Source organism: Pongo pygmaeus, chromosome 6 (genome assembly GCF_028885625.2).
Source record: "Pongo pygmaeus isolate AG05252 chromosome 6, NHGRI_mPonPyg2-v2.0_pri, whole genome shotgun sequence".
NCBI classification, from domain to species: Eukaryota; Metazoa; Chordata; class Mammalia; order Primates; family Hominidae; genus Pongo; species Pongo pygmaeus.
Window position 1 is genome coordinate 25,587,699 of NC_072379.2, and position 18,817 is coordinate 25,606,515.

General features: G+C 46.0%; 1 protein-coding gene across 29 annotated transcripts in view; it reads left to right on the forward strand.

Moving 5' to 3' along the window:
- Positions 1-18,817, forward strand: part of PSPH (phosphoserine phosphatase) — a 40,475-nt gene that overhangs the window by 1,455 nt on the left and 20,203 nt on the right. For 4 of the 29 annotated variants that reach the window (XM_054495584.2, XM_063668361.1, XM_054495586.2 and 1 more), the window contains exons 2-3: positions 15,975-16,117; positions 18,031-18,161. The gene's annotated coding sequence lies outside the window, so the exon portion shown is untranslated. Of the gene's footprint in view, positions 1-10,821; positions 10,850-10,995; positions 11,115-15,580; positions 16,118-18,030; positions 18,162-18,817 lie in introns of those variants that run through there. The other 25 variants (XM_054495583.2, XM_063668349.1, XM_054495593.2 and 22 more) reach the window with 16 other exon arrangements.

Sequence of the window (18,817 nt, forward strand, 5' to 3'; positions counted from 1 at the left end):
TTTGTGTATTTGAGAATCAGAAAAACATCTATATATGTGACTAGTAGCACTGCACGATAGAAGACTAGTTATTAGTTCCATAGGCACTACGTGGTGTGTATGCAGATTTATTATAACTGCTGTTAAAAATGTTATGAGGAGGCCAAGCATGGTGGCACACGCTTGTAATCCCAGTACTTTGGGAGGCTGAGGCGGGCGGATCACTTGAGGTCAGGAGTTCAAGACCATCCTGGCCAACATGGTGAAACCCCGTCTCTGTAAAAATACAAACATTAGCCTGGCCTGGTGGTGTGCATCTGTGATTCAAGCTACTTGGGAGGCTAAGGCATGAGAATTGCTTGAACTCAGGAAGCAGAGGTTGCAGTGAGCCGAGATCGTGTCACTGCACTCCAGCCTGGGCAACAGAGCGAGACTCCTCAAAAAAAAAAAAAAAAAAAAAAAAAGGCCAGGTACAGTGATTCACACCTGTAATCCCAGCACTTTGGGAGGCTGAGGCAAGTGGATCACCTGAGGTCAGGAGTTCAAGACCAGCCTGGCCCACGTAGTGAAACCCGTCTCTACTAAAAATACAAAAATTAGCTGGGCATGGTGGCGGCTGCCTGTAATCCCAGTTCCTCGGGAGGCTGAGGCGGGAGAATCACTTAAACCTGGGAGTTGGAGGTTGCAGTGAGCCGAGACTGCGTTACTGCACTCCAGCCTGGGCAGCAACAGCGAGACTTGTCTCCCAGGCGACATCTGATGGAAGTATATTAAATACATAAATAGGTGTTCTTGATCAGGGGGAAAAAACATTTTAAATAACATGTATAAGAAGTTCTCACTTTTGAAACATTTCCCATGGGTCTGTACAGGGAGTGGAACATCACACACTGGGACCTGTTGAGGGGTGGGAGCAAGGGGAGGGAGAACATTAAGACAAATACCTAATGCAAGCGGGGTTTAAAACTTAGAGGATGGGGGCCGGGTGCAGTGGCTTACGCCTGTAATCCCAGTACTTTGGGAGGCTGAGGCGGGCAGATCACAAGGTCAGGAGATTGACACTATCCTGACCCCGTCTCTACTAAAAATACAAAAAATATATATATATAGGTGGTCATGGTGGCGGGTGCCTGTAGTTCCAGCTACTCAGGAGGCTGAGGTGAGAGAATGGCATGAATCCAGGAGGTGGAGCTTGCAGTGAGCCGAGATGGAGCCACTGCACTCCAGCCTGGGCGACAGAGTGTGACTCTGTCTCAAAGAAAAACACAACCACCAAAGAAACCCTAGAGGATGGGTTGATGGGTGCAGCAAACCACCATGGGATATGTATACCTATCTAACAAAACTCATTCTGCACATGTATCCCTGAGCTTAAAGCACAAAAAAAAAAAAAAGCCAGGTGTGGTGGCACACGCCTGTAATCCCAGCTGCTTGTGTGGCTAAGGTGGAATTGCTTGAACCCGGGAGGCGGAGGTTGCAGTGAGCCAGAATCACAGCACTGCAGTCCCAGCCTCGGCGACAGAGCGAGACCCTGTCTCAAAAATGGAAGGAATTTGTAAAAAACAGTAAGAAGAATTCCCATACTCTACCCACAGATCCCCCAGTGTAAACATCACATTTAACCTGGGAATAAGAAATTACATTGATGCAGTATCCAATCTACAGATTTCATTCAAATTTTGCTAATTATATCATAAATCTTCTATCTCTGGCCCAGGATTCTATTTATCCAGAATTACGTTTCACATTTAGTTGTCATGTTCTTCAGTCTGGAACAGTTCTGCAATTTTTCAGTCTTTAATGATCTTGGCATTTTTTTGAATACTGGCCAGTTATTTTACAGACTGTCCCTTACTTTAGAGTTATTTGATGTTTCCTTATGATTTTTTTTTTTTCAAATTTTTTAAAGACAGAGTGTTGCTCTTTTGCCCAGGCTGGAGTGCAGTGGCACGATCTCTGCTCACTGCAGCCTCCGCCTCCTCGTGTTCAAGTGATTCTCCTGCCTCAGCCTCTGGAGTAGCTGGGATTACAGGCACCCACCACCATGCCGGGCTAATTTTTGTACTTTTAGTAGAAATGGGGTTTCACCATGTTAGCCAGGCTGGTCTTGAACTCCTGACCTCAGGTGATCTGCCTGCCTTGGCCTCCCAAAGTGCCGGGATTACAGGCATGAGCCACCACGCCTGGTCTGATGTTCCCTTATGTTTAAATGCAGATTATGGCCGGGTGCAGTGGCTTACACCTGTAATCCCAGCACTTTGGGAGGCCAAGGCAGGCGGATCATGAGGTCAAGAGATCCAGACCATCCTGGCCAACATGGTACAACCCCGTCTCTACTAAAAATACAAAAAATTAGCTGGGCATGGTGGTGCATGCCTGTAATCCCAGTTACTCAGTAGGCTGAGGCAGGAGAATCACTTGAACCCAGGAGGCGGAGATTGCAGTGAGTCGAGATCAGGCCACTGCACTCCAGCCTGGGTGACAGAGCGAGACTCTGTTATCAAAAAAAAAAAAAAAAAAGCAGGTTATTCATTTTTGGCACGAACACCAGAAAAATTATGTGTCCTTTTCAAGGCATCATAGGAAGAGTCACATGATGTCAGTTTTTCCCATTCCTGGTGATGTTAACTTTGTTCACTTGGTTAATATTTGCCAGATTGCTCTACTTTAAAGTTAGTAGTTTTTCTTTGTATTTAATAAGCATTTAATACACATCTTGTGGGAAAATATGTGACTGTTCTGTTTTTCATCATAACAATGCCTACTAATTTAAGCATCCATAGTTTTTTGTTTTGTTTTGTTTTTGTTTTTGTTTTTTTTTGAGACAGGGTCTCACCGTGTCGCCCAGGCTGGAGTGCAGTAGCTCAATCACACAGCTTACTGCAGCCTGAACCTCCTGGGCTCAGCTTCCTATCTCAGCCTCCTAAGTAGCTGAGACTACAGGTGTGCACCACTATGGCTGGCTAATTTAAAACTTTTTTTTTTTTTTTTTTTTGTAGAGAGAAGGTCATGCTATGTTGCCTGGGTGAGTTTCAAACTTCTGGGCTCAAGCAGTCCTCCTGCCTCAGCCTCCCAAAGTGCTGGGGTTACAGGCATGAGCCACTGTACCCAGCCCATCAATAATTTTTGCCCGAAACAATTATTACTGTGATCTTTGTATTGAAAGTCCTTCATGGATCTGTTGTGTGCTTACATGTCTTGCTGTGTGTGCCAAGAATGCAAGGCCCAAGAATGCTCTTTATCTGGGGCTTTTCTCAGGGTTGTTTATACAGCTGCTAATCTTCAGAGACAAGTTAATGTTTCTTCCTGGACAAAGAGCAGGCTTGCCCACTACTTGGTATGAAAACAATAGATTTCAGCTGGCTGCAGTGGCTCATGTCTATAATCCCAGCACTTTTTTTTTTTTTTTTTGAGGTGGAGTCTCACTCTGCTTACTCTGTTGCCCAGGCTGGAGTGCGGTGGTGCGATACCAGCTCACTGCAACCTCCACCTTCTGGGTTCAAGTGATTCTCCTGCCTCAGCCTCTTGAGTAGCTGGGACTACAGGCTCCCGCCACCATGCCCAGCTAATTGTGTATTTTTGTAGAGACAGGGTTTCACCATGTTGGCCAGGCTGGTCTCGAACTCTTGACTTCAGGTGATTTGCCCCCTCGGCTTCCCAAAGTCCTGGGATTACAGGTGTAAGCCACCGTGCACAGCCATCCCAGCACTTTGGAAGGCCAAGGTGGGAGGATCCTTTGAGGCCAGGTGTTCAAGACCAGCCTAGACAATACGGTGAGACCCCATCTCTACAAAAATAAAACAATAAAACACCGAGGTGGGCAGATCACCTGAGGTCAAGGAGTTCGAGACTAGCCTGACCAACATGGAGAAACCCCGTCTCTACTAAAAAAATACACAATTAGCCGGCGTGATGGCGCATGCCTGTAATCCCAGCTACTCAGGAGGCTGAGGCAGGAGAATAGCTTGAACCCAGGAAGCGGAGGTTGCAGTGAGCCAAAATAGCGCCATTGCACTCCAGCCTGGGCGACGAGCGAAACTCTATCTCTAAAAAATAAAAAATAAATAAATAATAAAAAAAAATAAAACAACAAAAACAATAGATTCCCCGAGCTGAGTGTTCCTTAGCTGTGATCCAAACCCACCGTCTTTGAGGCATCCATCTGGGCCACATCGTGTTACCCCATGGAAGTTGGAGGGAAAGGGGAACTGATGCAAATATCCTACTGCCCACATTGCTTGCTATGCTGTAAGTAATAAAGTTCTTTGTCTCTGACACAGGAGACTTGTTTCTTTTTTCTTTTTTTTTTTTTTTTTTTGAGACAGAGTCTTGCTCTGTCACCCAGGCTAGAGTGCAGTGGCACGATCTCGGCTCACTGCAGCTTCCGCCTCCTGGGTTTAAGCGATTCTCCTTGCCTCAACCTCCTGAGTAGCTGGGACTACAGGCACGCACCACCACACCCAGCTAATTTTTGTATTTTTAGTAGAGGCAGGGTTTCACCATGTTGGCCAGGATGGTCTCAATATCCTGACCTCATGATCCACCTGTCTCAGCCTCCCAAAGTCCTGGGATTACGGGCCTGGAACCACCGCGCCCAGCCAGGAGTCTTCTTTCTTAGGCCACATCCATAAAATGAGCAAGAGGCTAATGTATTAGTTTGTAAGTAGGGTAAAATAAAATCTCAGACCTAACCGTTTGCAAGTGGTAATTTCCTATTCATTTTTTATTTTATATATTTTTTTGAGATAGTGTCTCACTCTGGTGCCCAGGCTGGAGTGCAGTGGTGCGATCACTGCCTACTGCAACCTCGACCTTCTGGGCTCAAGTGATCCACCATCATGCCTGGCTAATTTTTTTTCAGAGACAAGGTCTCTGAAAAGCTATGTTGCTCAGGCTGGTCTTGAACTCCTGGCCTCAAGTGATCCTCCCACTTTGGCCTACCAAATTGCTAGGATTACAGGAGTGAGCCACTGCACCTGGCCAATTTTCTGCTTTCATCATTCATTATACATTTATTGGTTGGAATTCTGCCGTAAGGAAGAACTTTCCCTTCTCCTCCATGAATGAGTGAATGAATGAATGAATTTGTATCAGTATGGACTCAAGAATTCTATTTTTTTTTTTTTTTGAGACAGCGTTTCACTCTTGTTGCCCAGGCTGGAGTGCAATGGCACGATCTCAGCTCACTGCAACCTCCACCTCCCGAGTTCAAGCGATTGTCCTGCCTCAGCCTCCCGAGTAGCTGGGATTACAGGCATGCACCACCATGCCCAGCTAATTTTGTATTTTTAGTAGAGATGGGGTTTCTCCATGTTGGCCAGGCTGGTGTCGAACTCGTAACCTCAAGTGATCTGCCTGCCTGGATTACAAGCATGAGCCACCACACCTGGCCCTTTTTTTTTCCAGTCTCACTGTGTCACCCAGGCTAAATAAAGTGCAGCGGCACAATCATTAGCTCACTGCAGCTTTTAACTCCTGGGCTCAAGTGATCCTCCCACCTCAGCCTCCCAAGTAGCTAGCCTCAAGCGATCCTCCTGCCTCAGCCTCCCAAAGTGCTGGGATTACAGGTGTCAGCCACCATGATTGACCTATTATCTGATTTTAGCCAGCAATGTTATTTTTCTTAATATTATTCTTACACTGTTAATTAAATGTGATTTAAATAATCTTTTAACTCTCGGTTATTATAGATGAAACAGCCTGCAAAAACTCACCCTACTTCATTTATTCCATAATCTTTGTCCTCCTAATTTTTCTATTGTATCATTTCTATATTGTCAGAGTAGGTAACATTTACATTCTGTTTTTTCTCCCCCAAACCTGTTTGTTTAGTCTTAGTTTTGCAATGATATACACTCAATGCTCTTGCTTGTCCCTTTGCTGAAGTTCCCTTTGCTATCCATTGGTGAGTAATGTTTATTCATTAGCAGTGGCCTCAAGGAAAATATTCCCATGGGTGGCCAGGCACAGTGGCTCATGCCTGTAATCCCAGCGCTTTGTGAGGCCGAGGCGGGCAGACCACCTGAGGTCGGGAGTTCAAGACCAGCCTTACCAACATGGAGAAACCCTGTCTCTACTAAAAATACAAAATTAGCCAGGCGTGTATTCCCAGCTATGCAGGAGGCTGAGGCAGGAGAATCACTTGAAACCACGAGGCGGAAGTTGTGGTGCACTAAGATCGCGCCATTGCACTTCAGCCTGGGCAACAAGACGAAACTCCGTCTCAAAAAAAAGAAAAATATTCTCATGGGAAAAATATCCCCAGAATTCCTGTATGTTCAAAACGATCGTTTGTAGCCTTTGTGTGTGAATGATGGCTTGGCTTGTTTTAAAACAAAAAAATCACTGGCTCATAACTTTATTCATTTGTTTTTTTGAGACAGGGTCTTGCTCTGTTGCTCAGGCTGGAATGCAGTGGCGTGATCACAGCTCACTGCAGCTTCCACCCTGGGGCTCAAGTTATCCTCCCACCATAGCCTCCCAACAGGTGTGCGCCACCACGCCCAGTGAATTCTTTTTGTTTTATTGTAGAGACAGGGGTTGGGGTGGGTGGCGGGGGGGGTCTCATGTTGCCCAGGCTGGTCTCTAACTCCTGACCTCCAGTGATCCTCCTACTTTGGCTTCCCAAAGTGTTAGGATTACAGGCATGAGCCACCACGCCCAGCCTCTATATCTTTAAATATGTATTTATTTATTTATTTATTTTTAGAGATATGGGGTCTTACACTGTTGCTGAGGCTAGCCTTGAACTCCTGGCCTCATGTGATCCTCCTACCTCAGCCTACCTAGTAGCTGGGACTACAGGTTCAAGTCACCACACCCAGTTAAATACTTATTTGTTCTAATGTTTGGGTTATCTTCATTGGAAATTTCAATTGTGCATGTTGGCTCTCTTTGGTCTGTCCTCTATAGCTGTCTTTTTTTGTTTTTTGAGACAGAGTCTCACTCTATCGCCCAGGCTGGAGTGCAGTGGTGCCATCTCAGCTCACTGCAACCTCCCCTTCCCAAGTTCAAGCAATTTTCATGCCTCAGCCTCCTAGCTGGGATTACAGGCATGCACCACCTCGCCTGGCTAATTCTAATTTTTGTATTTTTAGTAGAGACAGGTTTCACCATGTTGGCCAGGCTGGTCTTGAACTCCCTACCTCAGGTGATCCACCAACCTTGGCCTCCCAAAGTGCTGGGATTACAAGCGTGAGCCACTGCACCCCGCCAACTATCATTTTTTCTCTAATTTCATTTAATTCCTTTTGTTTATATTATTTGCTTTTCTCATTTTTATCATCCATGTTGGTTAATATATTTTTCATAGTGTCCACTTTTATTTTTGCTCTTTTTAGCTTCATCTTCACTTCTGTGATGGTTATTTTACCTGTCTTTTGGAGATGGTGTCTCAATATGTTTCCTAGGTTGGATCTGAACTCCTAGGCTCAAGTGATCCTCCTGCCTCAGCCTCCTGAGTAGTTGGCATTATAGGCACGTGCCACCGTGCCCAGTGTGATAGTTATGTGTTTTCCTTCTACATCCTTTTTTTTTTTTTTTCTTCTGAGACAGGGTCCCACTCTGTTGCCCAAGCTGAAGTGCAGTGGCACGAACATGTCTCACTGCAGCCTCAACCTCCTGGGCTCAAGCTTTCCTCCTGCCTCAGCCTCCTGTGTAGCTGGGACCACAAGCACTCGTCACCACGCCTGGATAATTTTTTGATGTTTTGTAGAGACAGTGCATCACTTTGTTGCCTGTGCTGGTCTTGAACTCCTGGCCTCCAGCAATCCTTCTGCTTTGGCCTCCCAGATTGCTGAGATTACAGGTGTGAGTCACTGTGCCCGGCTCTCTTTTGCTGCTTTCCTGGATTTTCAGTTCTGTCTTGCCTTATTTTGTCATCTTGTCCATGAATCTCTATATTTGTATTTTTGTTTGTCCTTCTTAGAAATAATTCATTAAGTTTTTTTTCAGACAGATCTTTTTTTTTTGAGACAGAATCTCACTCTGTCACCCAGGCTGGAGTGCGGGGATCTTGGCTCACTGTAACCTCCGCCTCCCGGGTTCAAGCGATTCTCCTGCTTCAGCCTCCCAAGTAGCTGGGATTACAGGTGCATGACACCACACTCTGCTAATTTTTGTAGGTTTAGTAGAGACGAGGTTTCACCCTGTTGGCCAGGCTGGTCTCGAACTCCTGACCTCAGGTGATCCACCAGCCCCGGCCACCCAAAGTGCTGGGATTACAGGCATGAGCCACTGCGCCCGGCCCAAGTCTTTTTTTTTTGAGACAGAGTCTTGCTCTGTTGCCCAGGCTGGAGTGCCAGTGGCACAATCTCAGCTGACTGCAACCTCTGCCTTGCAGTTCAAGCAGTTCTCCTGCCTCAGCCTCACGAATAGCTGGGATTGCAGGCATGCACTACCACACCGGGCTAATTTTTGTATTTTTATTAGAGACGAGGTTTTGCCATGTTGCCCCAGCTGGTCTTGAACTCCTGGCCTCAAGTGATCTGCCCACCTTGGCCTCCCAAAGTGCTGGGATTACAAGCGTGAGCCACCGTGCCCGGCATACTCACATGTTTCTGATGTCTCTCCATGTCCAAATTTTCTCTTCTTACAAGGACACTGGTCACATTAGATTAGGGCTCACTCCGAAGACCTCATTTTAACATAATCACCTCTTTAAAGACCTTGTCTCCAGGCCAGACTAGGTGGCTCATGCCTGTAATCCCAGCACTTCAAGAGGCCTAGGTGGGCAGATCACAAGGTCAAGAGATCGAGACCATCCTGGCCAACATGGTGAAACCCCATCTCTACTAAAAATATAAAAATTAGCTGGGCATGGTAGCAGGCACCTGTGGTCCCAGCTATTCGGAAGGCTGAGGCAGAAGAATCGCTTGAACCTGGGAGGCAGAGATTGCAGTGAGCTGAGATTGTGCCACTGCACTCCAACCTGGGCCACAGAGCGAGATTCTGTCTCAAAAAAAAAAAAAAAAGAGAGAGAGAGATAGAGTCTTGCTATGATAACCAGGCTGGTCTTGCATTCCTGGGCTCAAGCAATCCTCTCGCCTTGGCCTCCCAAAGTGTTTGGATTACAGGCGTGAGTTTCCGTGCTGGCCAAAACAAAATGTTAGAGACACACATTGAATTTACTTGGAAGGCTGATTATATTCCCACGCCCTCCCTAGGAGGGTGAGCTGGGTGTTGGGACCTTAACTCTGCCCATAAGATGCTCAGGCCAGGAGAGATGCCCTTCACCCCTTGGGTTACAAGGGTTTCCACTCCCTTTCTGCTTGATTGAGCCTTGCCCTCAGTTCTTTGTATCCCTGCTCTGCTCTGCTTGTTTCAAACAACACATTTTTGTACTGTGGCATGAACAGCTCATCTTCAGAGAGTCTGTTTTTGCTGTTTTCTGGGATCTGCATGTGCCTTTTCCCGTGTAACTTTGGTAGCCCTTGTGCAGGTCTTGGAGTTTCCAGTGACTTTTTGTCTTCTAGTTTTGTTGAATATGGGATTTCTGCCTCATTCCCCCACCACCACCATATCTCCCTATCACTTTGCATAATTTCTAGGAGAAGGAAGGGAACAATTCAGTCAAATATTGCCAAGTTCTTATACTATAATCATATCGCTTTGTAATGTAAATTTCTCCCACTTTTTCCATTATAAAGATAGCTCACACCAAAATCCCAGCGCTTGAACCCAGAAGGCAGAGATTGTAGTGTGTTGAGATTGCACCATGGAACTCCAGCCTGGACAGAGACAGACCCAGACCCTGTCTCAAAAAAATAAAAACAAATAAATAAATAAATAAATAAATAATGTGTCCTTTTTTATACAGATATATAGACATAGATATATAATCATATATCATACCTGGATATAGACACACATAGAGATTTCTTTGTTCAAAAATGGCTCAAACGATATATACATTCTGCAACTTCCTTTATTCATGTGACATATCATGGGCATATTTCCATGGCATGACTTAGTTTGAATGCCAGTGTTTATATTAAATCACATTTCAAACTGTGTTCACTGTGCTCTTTCAAGACATTTATATTATTTTAGTGTATTGGTTTTTTTTTTTTTTTTTTTTGATAGAGTCTCGCTCTGTCACCCAGGCTGGAGTGCAGTGGCACGATCTCGGCTCACTGCAAGCTCTGCCTCCCGGGTTCACGCCATTCTCCTGCCTCAGCCTCCCAAGTAGCTGGGACTACAGGCGCCCGCCACCACGCCTGGCTAATTTTTTTGTATTTTTAGTAGATACGGGGTTTCACCATGTTAGCCAGGGTGGTCTCGATCTCCTGACCTCATGATCCGCCCACCTCGGCCTCCCAAAGTGCTGGGATTACAGGCGTGAGCCACCGTGCCCAGCCATATATTGGTATTATTTTTTATTTTATTTTTTTTTTTTGAGACAGAGTCTTTCTCTGTCGCCAGGGTGGAGTGCAGTGGTGCAATCTTGGCTTACTGCAATCTCCGCGATTCCCCTGCTTCAGCCTCCCAAGTAGGTGGGACTACAGGCACGCACCACCATGCCCAGCTAATTTTTTGTATTTTAGTAGAGATGGGGTTTCACCATGTTGGCCAGGATGGTCTCGATCTCCTGACATCGTGATCTGCCTGCCTTGGCCTCCCAAAATGCTGGGATTACAGGTGTGAGCCACCGCACCCGGCCAGCAATGTATTGGTATTTAACGTATTGATAAGTAATATTACAATTGTTAGCAAATATTTTATACACACAGATATAAAAAGCATCTGTATACCTACCATCCTACTTAAAGGAAAATTGTTATTATAATATAATTGATTAACTACATACCTTTTCTCAATCTCATTTCCTTTTCTTACTTTCAGAAGTAACTACTGTCCTGAATTTTATGTTGTAAGTTATCATTTATGACATTAAATGATAGTCTCTTTTTAAAGTTTCCACTGGCTATTAGAGCATCACAGTAACTGAGAATGTTCACAGTACTGCTGTGAGAATTCTTATATATGTGTCTTTTTTTTTTTTTTTTTTTGAGACAGAGTTTTGTTCTTGTTGCCCAGGCAGGTATGCAATGGCATTATCACAGGTCACCACAACCTCTGCCTCCCAGGTTCAAGTGATTATCTTGCCTTGGCCTCCTGAGTAGCTAGGATTACAGGTATGCACCACTACACCCGGCTAATTTTGTATTTTTAGTGGAGATGGGGTTTCTCCATGTTGGTCAGGCTGGTCTTGAATTCCTGACCTCAGGTGATCTGCCCGCCTCAGCCTCTCAAAGTGCTGTGATTACAGGTGTGAGCCACCGCACCCAGCCTCTTTTTTTTTCTGGGGGGCGGAGTCTCACTCTGTCACCCAGGCTGGAGTGCGGTGGCGTGATCTTAGCGTAGCCTCAACCTCCCAGGCTCAAGCCATCCTCCCACCTCAGCCTCCCAAGTACCTGGGATTCAAGGTGTGTGCCACCACGTCCAGCTAATTTTGTTTATTTTTTGTACAGATTAGGTCTTAATATGTTGCCCAGGGTGGTCTTGAACTCCTGGGCTCAAGCAATCCTCCCACCTAGGCCTCCCAAAGTGCTAGGATTAGAAGCATGAGGCACCACACCCAGCTTACTCATGCAAGTTTCTCCTGAGTGTCTTCCTCAGGTGGGATTGCTGGGTCGTAGAAATTGCATGTGTTCAATGTTTTTTGTTTGTTTGTTTTTTAGACGGAGTCTCGCTTTGTCGCCTAGGCTGGAGTGCAGTGGCGCGATCTCTGCTCACTGCCCACTCCACCTCTTGGGTTCATGCCATTCTCCTGCCTCAGCCTCCCGAGTAGCTGGGACTACAGGCGCCCACTACGACGCCTGGCTAATTTTTTTTTTTTTTTTGTATATTTAGTAGAGACGGGGTTTCACCGTGTTAGCCAGGATGGTTTCCATCTCCTGACTTTGTGATCCGCCCTCCTCAGCCTCCCAAAGTGCTGGGATTACAGGTGTGAGCCACCGCACCTGGCCGCATGTGTTCAATGTTACTGAATAATACCATATTGTTTTCCGGAGGGCTTGTTCCAATTTACTATACTTTAGAAGGCTATTAGCACTGAATGACTTTTAAAAAGAGTACATGATTCTAACATAATTAGCCATTAGAAAATTTGTGGCTGGGCACGGTGGCTGACTCTTGTAATCCCAGCACTTTGGGAGGTCAAGGCGAGTGGATCACCTGAGGCCAGGGGTTCAAGACTAGCCTATCCAACATGGTGAAACCCCATCTGTACTAAAATTATAAAAATTAGCCAGGCATGGTGGTGCATGCTTGTAATCCCACCTACTTGGGAGGCTGTGGCAGGAGAATCACTTGAACCCAGGAGGCGGAGGTTGCAGAGAGCCGAGATCACGCTACTGCACTCCAGCCTGGGTGACAGAGTGAGACTCCATCTCAAAAAAAAAAAAAAAAAGAAAAAAAGAAAAAAAATTTGTTAGCTTACAAAAATGTGATCTATAGAAAACCTTTCAGAGCTGGGTAAAGTAGATCACGCTTGGGCTTGAGCCCAGGAGTTGGAGACCAATGAGACCCAGGCTCTACTAAACATAAAAAACCAGCCTGGTGTGGTGGCACACACCTGTGGTCCCACCTACTCAGAAGGCTGAGGCAGTAAGATTGCTTGAGCCCAGGAGTTTGAAGCTTCAGTCAGCTATGATCGTGCCACTGCACTCCAGCCTGGGTGACAGCGAGACCCTGCCTCAAAAGAAAAAAAAAAAAAAGGAAAGAAAACCTTTCAGGAACAGTAGTATGACCTGTATTACTTTTGACTAACCAATTGTGATTAAAACTTTGCAAAATAATTTGCTAATATTTTTATTATACCTTCATTATGCTGTATTGTATTTGGTTCACATGTGCTATTATTCCACTAAGAACAGCAATGAAGCTTTTTTTTTTTTTTTTGAGACAGTCTGGCTTTGTCACACAGGCTGGAGTACAGTGGCATAATCTCGGTTCACTGCAACCTCTGCCTCCCGGGTTCAAGTGATTCTCCTGCCTCAGCCTCCTCAGTAGCTGCGATTACAGGTGGCTGCCATCAGGCCTGGCTACTTTTTGTATTTTTAGTAGAGATGGGGTTTCACCATGTTGGCCAGGCTTGTCTCGAACTCCTGACCTCAGATGATCCTCCCGCCTCAGCCTCCCAAAGTGCTGGGATTACAGGCGTGAGCCACTGTGCCTGGCCTGATGAAGCATATTTTAATCTGTTTCACAGTTTTGCCTTGTCTGGCAAGATTACCTCCTGGTTGTTACACTTGTATGTGACCACTCATTAGTGTCTTCTAGGCAACTATATATATATTTTTAATGTGATGTGCTCTAGCAAAACAATGTCTACAATACAGCCATCTCATGCTCACAAGTATCAGTATAGATGTGAGTGTGAGGTGGATTCCAGGACCATGAAGAGGTGGTAGATTTTAATTAATTAACTAATTAATTTTTCAGAGACAAGGGCTTGCTCTGTTACCCAGATTAGAGTACAGTGGCATGATCACGGCTCACTGTAACCTCGAAATCCTGGGCTCAAATGATCCTCCCGCCTCAGCCTCCCAAGTAGCTGGGACTGTAGGCATGCAGCACCACACCCAGCCAGATTTTAGTAAATATAAATATTTTATCTGAAATTTTTAAGAATATTTAATATTTTAAAGAATATTTAATATTAAACATTTATGAAATACAAATAATAGCATAAGTTAACTCTTCTAGCCTTCCACATTTACTTACTTGAGTTTCTTTTCCCCTCAAAATAAATTCTCAGTTACCACTTACACTTAGATACAAACATTTGGTGTTTAACATTTTGTTTTCTTTTATTATGCTTTTTATTTGATTTTTTGTTTTGTTTTGTTTTTGAGATGGATTCTCGCTCTGTTGCCCAGGCTGGAGTGCAGTGGCATGATCTCGGCCCACTGCAACCTCTGCCTCCCAGGTTCAAACGATTCTCCTGCCTCAGCCTCCTGAGTAGCTGGGATTATGCGTGCACCACCATGCCAGGCTAATTTTTATATTTGTAGTAGAGACGGGGTTTCAACTTGTTGGCCAGGCTGGTCTTGAACTCCTGGCCTCAGGTGATCTGCCCACCCCGGCCTCCCAAAGTGCTGAGATTACAGGCATGAGCCAAGGTGCCCGGCCTATTATGCTTTTTAAAAAACTACTGCAGGCTGGGCGTGGTGGCTCATGCCTGTAATCCCAGCACTTTGGGAGGCTGAGGTGGGCAGATCATTTGAGGTCAGGAGTTTGAGACCAGCCTGGCCAACATGGTGAAACCCCATCTCTACTAAAAATACAAAAATTAGCTGGGCATGGTAGTGTGCACTTGTAATCCCAGCTACTGGGGAGGTTGAGGCAGGAGAATCGCTTGAACCCAGGAGGCAAAGGTTGCAATGAGCTAAGATCGCACCACTGCACTCCAGCCTGGGCAACAGAGTGAGACTCAGTCTTAGGGAAAAAAAAAATTGTGTTTTGGTGGGGAGGGTCCTGTAGCTAAGGGTAGAGATGCTGTGACCAAGTGTCCTGCCCCAGGGATTGCATTCTCTGCGTGAGTGAGCAACTTAGAGTGAGCCTGGAGTGCAGACTGTCAGCCTTTGAGGTTTCAGGTTGTGTTTTAGAGTGGATCTCAATGCCCAGCTCCAGCCGGCTAACTCCAGTGGTAAATGTTTGGGGATAACACCCCTTATCTGTTGTAGTTAACATACAAGGAGCTGAGCAAGTGACACATGGAATAATTTTTTTTTTTTTTAAACGGAGTCTCACTCTTGCTCAGGCTGTAGTGCAGTGGCATGATCTTGGCTCACTGCAACCTCCTCCCCCCCACCCCCGGGGTTCAAGCAATTTTCCTGCCTCAGCCTCCCAAGTAGTTGGGACTACAGGCGTGCACCACCATGTCCCGCTAATTTTTGTATTTTTGCTAGAGACGGAGTTTTGCCATGTTGGCCAGGCTGGTCTCGAACTCCTGACCTCAGGTGATCCACTTGCCTCAGCCTCCCAAAGTGCTGTGATTACATGCTTGAGCCACTGCGCCTGGCCAGAAAATTTTTAAAAAGAAATAGGCCGGGCGCGGTAGCTCACACCTGTAATCCCAACACTTTGGGAGGCCAAAGAGGGAGGATTGCTTGAGCCCAGGTGTTGGAGCCACGCCTGGGAAATACAGTGAGACCCCCCCCATCTCTATTTAAAAACATAAATAAAAATTAAAAATAAAAGCAAGGTGCAAAGACTCATTTTGTTACTCATGGTTGCATTTTAATTAAGAATATGAGTAGTCTTGGCCGGGCGTGGTGGCTCACGCCTGTAATCCCAGCACTTTGGGAGGCCAAGGCGGGCGGATCACGAGGTCAGGAGATCAAGACTATCCTGGCTAACACGGTGAAACCCCGTCTCTACTAAAAAATACAAAAAATTAGCCAGGCGTAGTGGCAGGCGCCTGTAGTCCCAGCTACTTGGGAGGCTGAGGCAGGAGAATGCCGTGAACCCAGGAGGCGGAGCTTGCAGTGAGCCGAGATCGTGCCACTGCACTCCAGCCCAGGCGACAGAGCGAGACTGCGTCTCAAAAAAAATATATATGTATATATATATAAGTAGTCTTTGAAGTTCTTTTGGGACCTACACTGCTGCAAGCGTATAATGCCAAACGTGGATTTCAAAAGAGGCCCCCGACGGAGATTTCATTAATTGCAAAATCAGTGCAGCAGTCCCTTGCTTCCCTCACCTATCCTTATCCTAAGTGGTGGTGGCGGCAGCGCGGAGCAGCTTCTGAAGGTCCGGGAGCTCTTCTGTTCCTCTGCAAAGCAGAGGTGCCACAGGCACCGTGCACCTCTCAGACTGCAGGGGCTGAGCCCCCGGAGGAGGAGGTGGGGGCTGGTTCAGGGAGCCCCTCCCCTGGGGCGGGGCCAAAGCGTCCTCCCAGCCCGGCTGTGCAGAGCAGAGAGATCTGGTGTCTCCAGTTTACAGAAGCACTTGCAGAACTCATCAGAAGCCACCCCGCTTATCAGCAGATCTCAAGAGATCGTTCGGTGGAGGTCCTGGGTCTACACAGCTCACCCTGGGAACTGCTCGCCTGAGCGTCGGAGCCGGCGCTGGCCCCCTGCAGCCGGAAGGTTGCAGCCGCAGGAGCCCCGGAGGCCCAGGACATAGGGTAAGTCCCGGCTTGTGCCTTCCCTGCGCCCAACTTTTGCCGACTTTCCTTTTCCTCTTCCAGGCTTCCTCTCTGAGTCTACATTTCTTCTTAATCGCGTAGGCCGATCATTTCCTAAAATCTCCAGGCTTTCTTTTCATTGATTTATTTTTTGGGTAGCTTCACTTGTCTAATCTTACAGCAGCTGCCTGTTGCCAAACAGCATGAATGAATGATGCAATCCTACACAGGAGCACCCTTAGTGCAAGATTGGGGCAATCCCCAAACTCAGACAGAGTTGAAGTGTCCGACTTTGTCTTCTTTCCCATTAGAATTAGAATTTTAAAATAAGTACTTACCAGATACATTGTTATAACGATACAGCCTTAAGTTGGGAATTAAATAAATCATGCTTTCATTCATTAAATATATTTATTATATTTTCTTTTCTTTTTTTTATTTTTATTTATTTATTTTTTTTCAGACAGAGTCTCGTTCTGTCGCCCAGGCTGGAGTTGCAGTGGTGCAATCTTGGCTCACTTCAACCTCCGCCTACAGGGTTCAAGGGATTCTTCTGCCTCAGCCTCCTGAGTATCTAGGTGCACGCCATCATGCCTAGCTAATTTTTTAATTTTTGTATTTTTAGTAGAGACAGGGTTTCACCATGTTAGCCAGGCTGGTCTCAAACTCCTGGCCTCAAGCAATCCACCCGCCTCCGCCTCTGCCTCCCAAAGTGCTGGTATTACAGGCATGACCACTGTACCTGGCCACTATATCTTCTTTATGTATGATTTGCATATTATTACTTTTTAAATATTTGATGACTGATATTGGAATGAGGATCAGGGAGGAAAATAATAAAATCCAAGATTTCTGTATTACAGTGCCAGGTAGGTTTTCAATATCATGACCATAGCCCTGTCACTTTCATGTCGGTGAAACAAAGTAGTCAGGACTTTTAAAATTTTCAAATGATTTAATATATGCCTGATACCTACCTTCCTTTCCTTCCTTCTTTTCTTTTTTTTTTTAAGAGACAGGGTCTCACTTGGTCACCCAGGCTAGAGTGCAGCGGTGCAATCATAGCTCATTGGAATCTCAAACTCCTGAGCTCAAGTGATCCTCCTGCCTCAGCCTCCCAAGTAGCTGGGACTACAAATACGCACCACCATGCCTGGCTCATTTATTTTATTTTTTGTAGAGATGGCGTTTCACTATGTTGCCCAGGCTGATCTTGAACCCCTGGGCTCAAGCAATCCTCCCTCCTCGGCCTCCCGAAGTGCTGGGATTACAGGTGTGAGTCCCCATGCCTGGCCTTTTTTTTTCTGAGACGGAATCTCGCTCTGTCACCCAGGCTGAAGTGTAGTGGGGCGATCTCAGCTCACTGCAAGCTCTGCCTCCCAGGTTCACGCCATTCTCCTGCCTCAGCCTCCCAAGTAGCTGGGACTACAGGCACCCGGTACCATGCCCGGCTAATTTTTTTTTGTATTTTTAGTAGATACGGGGTTTCACTGCGTTAGCCAGGATGGTCCTGATCTCCTGACCTCATGATCCGCCCACCTCAGCCTCCCAAAGTGCTGAGATTACAGGCGTGAGCCATCATGCCTGCCCAAGTCTGCTTCTTTGTCTGTGCATTTAGTTCTCCTAAGAGATTCTCTTTCCCTTTCCCTTGTCTTTGTACCCTGCTAATCAGGTATACATGATTTCCTATCAGACCTGAATCTTGCAGAATTGAAGCCATAGAAGAGTATGTTGACTCTACAGTGCTTGAAGGGGGTAGGAGTAAAGCATTTCCCAGAGGAAGCAGTCTTAAGAAATTTTGCCTCTGACCCGTTTTTGTGCCAGTCCCGCCAGGAGAGAAAGTGAAGCCAGTCTCCCTCTTTCCTGTTTTGTGTGTGGACTTCGATGTTCATTTCCTCATTCTCTGTTTCTAGGCTGTTGCTCTTGCAGAATCCACAGGTCTTTCTTGAAGAAATCTGTAGTCAGAACTTTGTGCTGCATTTTTATCTAGGGAAGGAACAGAAGAGAAGAGTGTGGTCTCCTAGAAATCCAGCACTGGAGAAACGTGAGTCTGATTTGCCTTTTCTTGGTTTTGTTTTGGTTTTTTGCTGTCATTGTAATGTTTTTTATGCATTGAACTGTTACACGGTTGTCTATCTGCTAGCAGTTTAACTCTTTTTTGAGACAGAGTCTTGCTGTGTCGCCTAGGCTGGAGTGCAGTGGCGCAATCTTGGCTTACTGCAACCTCCACCTCCTGGGTTCAAGTGATATCTCCTGTCTCAGCCTCCTGAGTAGCTGGGATTACAGGTGTGGGCCACCACACCTGGCTAATTTTTGTATGTTTAGTAGAAACAGCGTTTTGCCATGTTAGCCAGGCTGGTCTCGAACTCCCGACCTCAGGTCATCCATCCACCTCGGCCTCCCAAAGTACTGGGATTACAGGCATGAGCCACTGCGCCCAGCCAGCAGTTTACTCCTCACCTGAATTTTAAAAATTGATGTCACCTATGTGGCATGCAGAAGATCTCAGCTTCCCAGAATAGCTGGTTATATTATGTATCATTTCAACTTTTATTTTAGCTTCAAGGAGTACATGTGCAGGTTTGTTACATGGGTATATCACATGATGCTGAAGTTTGGGGTACAACTGATCCCATCACCCAGGGTTTGAGCGCAGTACCGAGTAGGTAGTTTCTCAGTCCTTGCCCTCCTTCCCTGCCT